Source organism: Macrobrachium nipponense, chromosome 19, assembly GCF_015104395.2.
Source record: "Macrobrachium nipponense isolate FS-2020 chromosome 19, ASM1510439v2, whole genome shotgun sequence".
In the NCBI taxonomy this organism is placed as follows: domain Eukaryota; kingdom Metazoa; phylum Arthropoda; class Malacostraca; order Decapoda; family Palaemonidae; genus Macrobrachium; species Macrobrachium nipponense.
This window is the reverse complement of record NC_061088.1, coordinates 5,379,138-5,388,311: the sequence shown is the minus strand read 5'-3', so window position 1 is coordinate 5,388,311 and position 9,174 is coordinate 5,379,138.

Genomic DNA, 9,174 nt, shown 5'->3' with positions numbered 1-9,174 from the left:
ACTAACTCGTGCAACACTGCCTGTGCAGTCAAATCGAATGAAAAGAATTTTTCTTGAATACATTTACAGAGAAATGGGGACACAAACTGCTGCTGCTTGCAAATCCTGAGCGTTGAGCAGTGTCGGGAAAAACCAATACATGGTTTTTTCGCGACGTTAGCTACGATGCAATAATAATAATTATAATGTTGATATATTACTCGTATTTAACTATGTTGTGTATAATACAGTAATTGATGTCTCAATTGTCCTAACTTAATTAAACATTCGGAGGCTACCATACATGTTAGGACAATCAACTCAGACTACTCTATCCATAACAATTCAAACCTTGTGAATTGAATATAAAATTCAGGACAAAAGCCAAGCACTGGGACCAATGAGGTAACGGAGCTCGACAGTAAAAGGTTTGGAAGGTGTAACAGAGAAAAACTCAAAGCAGTTTGCACCCGTGAAGCGGTTGTTAGTGAGCATGGAAAGTAATATGGAAGAAAGAATACGAAAGGAGGTACGTAAAAAGAAACACAATGGGGTTGCAGCTGAGGGACAAAGAGACGCCAGCAAAGAACCTTGAGCAATGCCGACAGTGCACCATATGACATCAGGTGTATTTGACGGTACTAACCCCGTTTGGGGACAAGTCATCAAGATAGTTTGGCAACTAGGCACTTCAGGGGTATTCAGCCAAATAACTTATTGAACGAGTTTGGTATCTCATCCTTTAAGTGTTGATGACACAGGTTATGTATAAGAACAGCTTCGGCAATCATATTACATGTTTCTTTTTGGGCGTTAGGTTTCCTTAATCTACCACCCCATTCTTGACTTTTCCTCCTCGCCAGACTTCATTCTAGTTGTAAGTTCATGCGTCCTCAGACTTCGTAGAGAACATTCCTCTCCAAAGATAACTATTACGTTTTTGGTGTACTCACTGGTATGTTTTGGTAGACGTCAATGCAACGCAACCAGATTTCCACAGCTGCCAGTTAAACAATATATATCGAATTTATCGAACTCTGAGGAATGTATTAGTTGTTTATCGTGATCTTGTACGTACTCAAAACTTAGCGGTATTGAATTCCCAACCAGTAGCTTTTTTTAACAGACCATTTCCGTTTTTAGCTCATATTGTTTAAACATTTGGTTAGATTTTTATTCTAGTTTTTTTTTTTTTTATGAGAGGGTCAAAATAAGCAAGACTTCTCAAAAACAGTCCGTACTCCTTTAATTTGATGATGAAAAACTGAAATGAAACTTATTTAATTTGACGATGAAAAAGTAACAGTTGTTTTACAACAAGTTTATATATATATATATATATATATATATATATATATATATTATATATATATATATATAAGGCATCTTAATCACATCATCGTAATTAAATATAACGATAAATTTATAATAATGTTTAATATGCTCGCAAGTGAACTTTAAAAAAATAATTATCACTCTATTCTATCATTGCAATTACATAATTACATTCACTTTCATAAGAATATTTTGAAGCTACAAATGTAATAGTAAGCATCAGTGTTATACTATGTCTTTTTTTTTAGAGTAAAGTAAACTGGCACGTATCCTGGACCTAGGCTATGTACTGAACCATTTAATTTTACATGAGGCTTTAATTACCTCTGCATTATACAATTTCTCACTTTTATCGTTGCTATAACATAGTCATTCATTTAGGGCAATATCAACTGACAATAAAATCATGGGCGCTATCATCTATACTGGTAAACTAGGCCTATGATTTTTGCTAAGATCTTAACGTTATACGAATTACTCTTATGAAATCATTAAAGCCCGTTTCTTTCAAAAGTCTATGTCACCGTAGTTTTTAGCACAACCAAATGATTATGCAGGAACATTAATCATTTTCACATGCAAAAATTGCAATGTGTATTGGAAAGCTGTAAAGTGCATCTCTGAAAATATTTGCTACCAAATGACAGTATGAATGTATACATATATTTCACAGAATTCCCAAGAAAATAGACCATTAAAACTAGCAAATTAGAATACTCTCTAGTATTATGAAAAGAATAAATGTAGATTTTGTTGAGGACCAGATTGAAAATAATTTTGAATAGGTAAATGAGGCTGGTTGTTGGAGCTGGAGCCAGCCAGTTCGTAAGGTCAGGATCTAGCTTATATTCTAGGTCTTGGTTTGCACATGAATCAACGGTCAGCGTTATGCATCTGATAAACATCCAAACGCATCCACAAATTATAAAGGATAAAACTAGTTTATTTAATATTTAACTTTTTATTGAAATTTACCTAGCATACGTGGAAAATTTTTAAAGTGGATTCCTAACTCCACACCTAATCAGAATAAGGACAAGATTAATGGCACTGGTGACGTCATGCCCATTTCCCATGTTAGGAAACGCAACAACCATCACCCACATTAATTTGATTAGTTCTTGTGTATAGAGAATTTTTATGTCAAATTTTTCTAAAAAAAAAAAAAAAAAAAAAAAAAAAAAAAAAAAAAAAAAAAAAAAAATGCTAATAATTCATATTTTTTCTAAACAATTTTTTAATTATATATTTAATTACTCGTAATGAAACTGAAATCGTATAAGAATAAATTTAAAAAGCGAAACAAATTTACTGACAAAAGCATAAGCTGTGGCCTCATGAAGTCATTGAACAAACGTCAGCTTCCAATTTGACTGTTAAAATGTTTAAACAAATGCATAACTTATGGTCTAAATCATAAATTATTAAGGTAAATTATAAGCTTAAGAAACACTTTAACAGTCTTACAGGTAACTATAAATTAAATAAATACCGAACATTTCCATATTACGGGAGGTTAAAAACAAATTTCATTAAACCAAGATTTGTTACATATAGATAAAAAGATTTTCAGTTCAATCAAAGTAATATAGATCTTTTCTACGATTTAGTTATTAAATCGTGTAAAATACTTTCATAGTAAAATGCTGGCAACTACAGTAAAGAAGCACAACACAGGAATTGCGTAGCCATTCAAAAATGCATAATTATTTATCCTTCATTGAACTGATGACAGTAAGTAAGTAGTGTCTGATAATCCCATCTCGCTAACATTTGTTGCCTTTGAATTCTTTACAATTCCAATTTGTTTCTGTGGAATTTTATCCCAGTAGATTTTTTGAAAGCCTCATTCCAATGATGCTCTTCTTATTTCATAGACCCTTTCTCGGGCTTCTTTCAATGTATTGTTCTACAGATCCTTCATCAACGCCTGGTCTACTTATATAGGGTAAAATTACATAGGGAGCTGTTACTTGTATACTATGGTAGATTCACATCAACCGTGCATTTGATGTCTAAGCCAGTCCCTTACGACGCTCCTGATTGGCTGTTGATAAGCCAATCACAGGACTGGAAGCTCTTAGTCTCTCTTGAGAGTTCACATAAGCAGATGTATGTCCCACCTCTCCGACAGACGTATACCTCAGAAGAGACAGAGCATACATCCTGCCTATGTGAACTCTCTCGAGAGACTGAGAGTTTCCAGCGGCCCTGTGACTGGCTTTATCAACAGTCAATCATGAGCGTCGCAAGGGACTGGGCAAGACATCAAAGCAGGTTGATGTGAATCTACCATAGTACTACACAGTTCAGTGGTATTCCACCAGAGCGGCGCTGCAGAGCCTGTTGGGGCTTAGTGCAATCGTGATTTTTTAATATTCTCTTCATGATAACGGTGCGATCCACGGCATGCAATTGCCAAAATGGGAAAAAAATTCTTCAAGAGAAAATGGGATATCATTTGACAGGTAAACAAAGCATAATAGAATTTATTTACCCTGTGCTAGTCGTCTTAGCGGTATTGAAGTGCTTTCTCTCTTTAACATTTCTCAAATACTCAGCATATTATCGGGGCACATAAGTGTATTGGCAGCTTAATTATGACGTCAGAATATCATTAGAAAAGTGTACATGCCACATGATATATAGTAAGAATAATCTTGATGGTTATTAAAAATGCTTAGTAGTACCTACATAGGCCTATATAGGTATTACACTAGATGTGCTACCCCGTCTCGGCTTTTAAGCTTGTTCCTGTGAAGCATGAGTACATAGACACCTGCTGAATTTTGTCAGCCATTCAAAATTATCTACAGTATAATGTTCATGTCATTTCTCTCTCTCTCTCTCTCTCTCTCTCTCTCTATATAGTTTTAGACATCAAAGGCGGCGTTTGAACTGTCAAGCTTTTCAGGACGACGCCAACACAACGTAGGAAAAAAAAACTGCTATATTCTGTTTTAGAGCAAATGGCAGTTCATATTTATTTGTGGCAAATTACTTTCTGTCATGTAAAACTTTTAGCATATTATTGTTGCACAATAGTGCAATGGTGGAAATAAGTTTTGAAATCGCAAAATAATTTAACTTACGTATGCAGCATCACCATAAAGTAAAAGCGAGATTTTGTCGTTGAAAAATTTCATAGTAGTAAGTAGCTGTAGAGGTTACTTATTGATCGTCTCAATAAGTCTAATTTTTTAAATTAAACACGTATATCAAAGTATTTTAGACGATTCATAACAACATCCTAGAAAAGAACAACTATTACTCTAAATGAAGTAAAAAAAAATCTTTTATGTATAATTAACAGATCTTGGATTAATGAAATGATTAATGTTTTTACCCTCTGTAATATGGAAGTGTTGGGTATTTTAATCCGTAGATATCTGTACCTTTAATTATTAATGATTCAGAATAGAGGTTATTTAAGTTTAAACTTAGTTATAACTAAAGTTTACGTTTAAACGTTATTTATAAAATTAGAAAACAAAAGTAGGTGCAGTGAAGGCACGAGGTCGCAGCCTTTGCTTATTTGTATATATATGTGCAGACAAGAACAGTCTCTGGTCCTGGGAAATTTTCAAATTAGGAAATATTCGTAATGCCTACAAGAGAAGAAAATGAAAAAAATCTTGAAAAAACTGGAATTACAAGAATAGAAGCGGGAACTTTTTGAATATCAGGGGTAATGTTACAATACAATTAGCATAAGGAAAATGCAAAAGCATTACCGTATCACAGGATTACTGACTTATTTTATTCAAAGAATATGAGCATTTTCTTTCCTACAGTATACCAAGAAGATCAACCTCCCACATTTAAGTGCCTGAGGAGAGGGTGTCTGTCATCTCTAATAACTTTAATCAAAACGAAACAAATTCCTTGAACACTTCAAGTTTGACTGGAATGATGCGTGCTGAAAGAATATTTGACTACCCGTCATTAAAATTCAGAAAAATATGCTAACCTTATGAGTGAAGAGTGTAAGATAAAAATTAAGTAGTTATAAGTGGATATATAGAAGATTTGATGTATGGAAGTCCAAGCATTCAATGGAAAAGGTAATTAGAACTTCTTATACATTTAAAAAGTAATATAGGGATGTACGGTATTTATACCCTACACACACACACACACACATATATATAATGTGTGTGCATGTGAATGACAGGGATATTTTGAAAGTGAATTTAAGGACGATTTCATTCAACTGACTTGACAGCACTGCTATACTTTCATATGATCGTTCAATAAATTATTGGGCTAAATAGTTCCAAAAGTGGCTAAATCAAACACAGAGCTATGTATGATGATTTGTCCTCCCTGTTAAGGCTTAAACGAGGAAATAATTGAAGTAACCAAGCGTGGCGAGTAAAGATAAGCACTCCTTGATTTCTAAGGTGTGCTTCTCTTCACTTGACCCCTCTTCTCATATTCTCTTTCTTCCATCTGTATTCAATTCAATTTATAATGATTTGTGTATTCAAGGAGACATTATATAATTATGCAAAGTATCTGGAAAGAACCCCCTTGTACATACATACATACATATATATATATATATATATATATATATATATATATATATATATATATATATAGATACCATCGCCGTGAGACTACCATACCTGAACATAGATCTAGTGGAAAGTATGACGAAATAGACGGCTATAGCCATAAGTCAATCTCGACATATGACAGCCACTGATGGCGATGACTTTTTTTTAAAGTTGCTTAGAAAAAGGTTTGATGTTATTATGGAACTTTTAGGTGACGTTTGATGGGAAATGGGTATAAGTTCCACTTATTATGTTATTTTGGTGGTTGGGAGAATTGCTTACTTGGAGGTTACGTTTAGACAAGGTTTCCATAACTAACGTGCTTATTTTCATAGTACGTGATGAGTTCTTAGGCCTTGCGCTTGATAAATGTCCATTTTTTTTAAATGTTGGTTGATTACCGTGCATTTTAGGTGTCCATAAAGCACCATTAAATACTTGTAGTTTCGTAACTATGCATATAATAAAACTTTGTGTCTAGTTTATATCTGTTCTGAAGTTTTATTTATTATCGTGTGTATATATATATATATATATATATATATATATATATATATATATATATTATATATATATATACCAGCTGCTGAGGATCTGAAAAAATTTCGTAGTTCGGTGGTCTTCCACTAGGGCGGCGTTGCAAAGACTTGCGGCCATTTTTAAAGGTCTGGGTAACCCGCAATTGAACAGGGATTGGCGCGATTGTAAATTTTTTTATTGTTAATGTTTAGTGAGTAAGTGTTTAGCAAATTTTCAGGGTTTAGTGAGTAAGTGATTATTGAATGTTTATGAGTAAATGTTTAGTTTAGGCCGTTTACTGAATGTTTAGTGTTTTGTGAATGCTATTGAATTTTATTATGTAAATATTCAGTTAATATTTAGTTAGTCTTTAGGGTTTTGTGAATTTTTAGTGTGTAAGTAATCAAGGAATGTTTAGTCAGTGTTTAGTGAATGTTAATATTTAGTGTAAGTATTCAGTGAGTGTTTAGAGTTGAGTAAAAATGCTTTGTGAATGTTAGTCTTAAACAAATGTTTAGCGCATAAGTATTCAACAAATGTTTAGTGTGCTAAGTGTTTAGGGTTTAGTGCATGTTAGTGTTTAGTGAATGAAGGTTTAGTGTGTAAGTATGTTTAGTGAGTGTTTAGAGTTTAGTGAGCATTTTTTGGTGAATGTTAGTGTTTAATGAATGTTTAGTGCATAAGCATTCAGTGAGTGTTTAGAGTTCAGTCAATGTTTTTGTTTAGTGAATGTTTAGCAAGTATTCAGTGAATGTTTAGTAAATGTCTTGTGACTGTTAGTGTTTAGTGAATGTTTAGTGTATTTATTTTGTGTTTAGTGAGTAATAAGTGGATGTTCATTCACTGTTTAATGAGTGTTTATGGGTTTAATGAACATTTAGCATTTAGTGGGTGTTTAGTGTTACAGGTTTAGTGAGTGTTTAGTGTATAGTGAATGCTTAGTGAATGTTTATTGAGTGTTTAGCGTATAGTGAGTAGTTAGTGGATGTTTAGTGTATAGTCAGTGCTTAGGTTTAGTGTTTAATGAATGTTTAGGATTAAGTGAGTGGTTACTGCATGTTTGAGGTATAGTGAGTGCTTAGTGTTTATGAATATTTAGTAAGCGCTTAGTGTATAGTGAGTGCCTAGTGATTGTTGGCTTTTCAGAGAGTGTTTAGTGTTATTAAGTTTGGATGTATGTTAAGTGTAAGTGTTTAGTGAGTGTATAGTAAGTGTGTGTTTAGTGAGTGTGATTGTTATGTAACTGTGAGTTTTTAGTGAGTGAAAGTGTATTGTGATTGTAAGTGTTTAGTGATTGTACATTGCTGTTTAGTTGGTGCTTAGTGACTGTATGCTAAGAAAGTCCTGTAATTTACAGGAATCATTTATGCTAGACACTGCTTAGGTCCAACAGCAGATGCTTAAGCCTTGACCAAAATAGCTGGAGTGCTTTGGCCAACCTGTTTTTGTAAGGTAGTTTTTTTCTCTGTGAAATTGTGTCCAGTAATAATAATAATAATAATAATAAGAATAATAATAATAATAATAATAATAATAATAATTAACATTAATAATACCAATAATAGTAAACAAATAAAAATAATATCAGTAATAAAAGTAATAAAGTATAGCACCACGAGCTGGACCGAGACCTTTCAATATGGCCGCTCGAGGTCACACGTTAGGCAGGGAGATCGCCACTCCAGTGATATACGCTCTATGAAATAAAAAAAAATACATCACCACATTATGAATACTTCTGGGAACTCCAGTCTGTCGTCCTTGTTGCAACACTGCGATTGTCAGACAACAATGACGTTGCTTTAAAATGTTCTCACTAGTACTATAGTTAATTCACTTAAGGTAGATTCTTCTTGAGCCCCCTGCTTACGCGAAGTTTGTTTGGCGGCCTCTGATTGGCTGCAGCTTTAAAAACTAGCAATATGTTTTTATTTCTTCATTTATCTCACGTTTTGCACAACAGTAGAAAGTTTGGGTCATTCCAAACGATTCGGTATTAATTGTACAGCTACCTAAATCATGATTACCTGAAATCAATAACAAAAACACAAAGGAATTACAACGAGTAAAAGTGAAGAGAAGCATTTAATTATTTTTACTAGTTTTCACTTTTCATCGGATTTTGCATCATTCACGAGATCAAGGTGATCTAAAACTTGTGTTTTCATTAAATAAATTCACCCTGTTTTAAGATTTTAGATGCGTGTGATATGAGAAGAGAAAATTAAGAATATTTCTTATTATGTTGCGGCTCATCCGACTTCTGAGATGACAGAGTCAAACCATTTTATGAGCAGACTCCAAGACCATTTCCAGCCCTGCCAATTCTCCTTAATCCGACTACCTTCGCTTCACTAAGAGAAGGTAAGAAAAATGACAAACTTCTAGATCTGGCATACTTTGTGCCATTTCTTCACTTGGGTCAGATCACTGAGACCCTTGGTCAAATCGTATAAAATGGGTCGAGGACAATCTACCATATCCTTGTCTGGCACAGCAAGCTTCCGTAAACACCATAGAGGAATTCCCTGCGGCGTGTCCTTCGTCCTGAAGAACTTGAAATGGCATACGTGTACCAGTTTTTAAATGGGAAAAAGAAAATGGAATTTTCAAAGTTTTGGAATCAGTCAAGCAGTCAAACGTGCCGCAGATGCAACGAAGATATAAAAAAAACAACTTTGCATCAGATTGGTAAGGAAGCTAAAGAAACGGAAGAAGAATTTAGAGAGCTGGTTTTTAGGGAGAAGAAAATGAAAAAATAAAAAACCGTAACCAATGT